This window comes from Rhinolophus ferrumequinum, chromosome X (genome assembly GCF_004115265.2).
Source record: "Rhinolophus ferrumequinum isolate MPI-CBG mRhiFer1 chromosome X, mRhiFer1_v1.p, whole genome shotgun sequence".
NCBI classification, from domain to species: domain Eukaryota; kingdom Metazoa; phylum Chordata; class Mammalia; order Chiroptera; family Rhinolophidae; genus Rhinolophus; species Rhinolophus ferrumequinum.
In genome coordinates this window covers 50,624,287-50,625,694 of record NC_046284.1, presented here as the reverse complement: position 1 = coordinate 50,625,694, position 1,408 = coordinate 50,624,287, and the positions used below count along the sequence as shown (strand labels likewise).

At 35.4% G+C, this 1,408-nt stretch overlaps 1 non-coding gene across 1 annotated transcript; it reads right to left on the bottom strand.

Annotated features, from left to right (window-relative positions):
- Positions 1-572: 572 nt before the first annotated feature.
- LOC117030276 (U6 spliceosomal RNA) lies at positions 573-676 on the bottom strand. The gene has a single exon (XR_004424351.1). It is a non-coding gene; the product is annotated as a U6 spliceosomal RNA (small nuclear RNA).
- Between the last annotated feature and the right edge of the window lie 732 nt (positions 677-1,408).

Here is a 1,408-nt window from a genome sequence, read left to right as displayed (position 1 = left end):
TTCATGGAATTCTTTATCTAGATTTGAATACGTTTGGTCTGGGGATGCTCTAGGTTGCCACATAGTCTCCCATATTTACCTTATAATTTTAATTTCCACTCCAGTGCCTCCAGAGGCCTGGTAAGAATAATTAAAGACACATGAAGAGTTCTGACACTTTCTACTGTGAGCCAGCCAAGGTAGTTCGCACCTCTTGGTTCCTAGGTCTAAGTCTTCAGATTAGCTTCCATGGTGACTGACAACCACTCCAACTTTTCAGGGGAAGAAATTTAGGAAATCCTATTTTTCTTCATACAAGAATCTACAAATACATTGCTTTCAGCACCCCAATATTCATCTAGGCAGCAATAGTGATTTCTTCTGTCTGTCCACTTTGGTGGTAAGAAAACTACTTAAAAACATTGACAATTTTTTTAAATTAAAGTTTATTGGGGTGACAATTGTTAGTAAAGTTACGTAGGTTTCAGGTGTACAATTCTGTAATACATTATCTATATATCACATTGTGTGTTCATCACCCAGCGTTGGTTCTCTTTCCATAACACATATTTGATCCCTTTTACCCTCATCTAAAAAATAAGGAACGCTTCACAAATTTGCATATCATCCTTGCACAGGGGCCGTGCTAATCTCTGTATTGTTCCAATTTTAGTATATGTGTTGCCAATGCAAGCACACATTGACAAAAATTAACACAGGTAACTTTGATAGGTATTGGCCAGAGAAAGACTTAAGATATGTGCCCTTTTCTTATTCTTCACTCTAAGTTATGATATTCCTTTGCATTGATTGTGCATGAGTGGTAACTATTCTCTTTACCAATAGGAGTGTGCATCTGGTAGTTTCCTTTACTAGACTTACTACTTTTGTTTTCATGGAAAAGTAATTCATTTGTCGAAACTTTTCATTTTTAGATAATTTTAGACTAATTGTTAAAACAGTACAGAGTATTTCTGCATACCCCTCATCCAGTTTCCCTTTATGTTTATATCTTATATAACCATGGTTCAATTTTCAATTATCAAGACTAAGAAAATCACCTTGGTACAATATTATTAACTAACCTACAGAATTAATTAAAATTTTACCATTTTTTCTACAAGTGTCCCTTTTTTGTTTGAGAATCCAGTTTAGGACCTCAAATTGCAAGAGTTGTCATGTCTTTTTAGTCTCCTCCAATCTGTGACAGTTCTTCAGTCGTTCCTTGTCTTTCATGACCTTGACACTTTTGAGGAGTACTTGCTAGTTATTTTGTAGACTATCCCTCTATTGGGGCTTTTCCAATGTATTCTCATGATTAGATTGATGTTACACATCATTGGAAATGCTAACACATTGGTGTGCCCTTCTTTGTGCAGTCTATCAGGGGGTACATGATGTTGCTATATATTATAGGTGATGATAATCT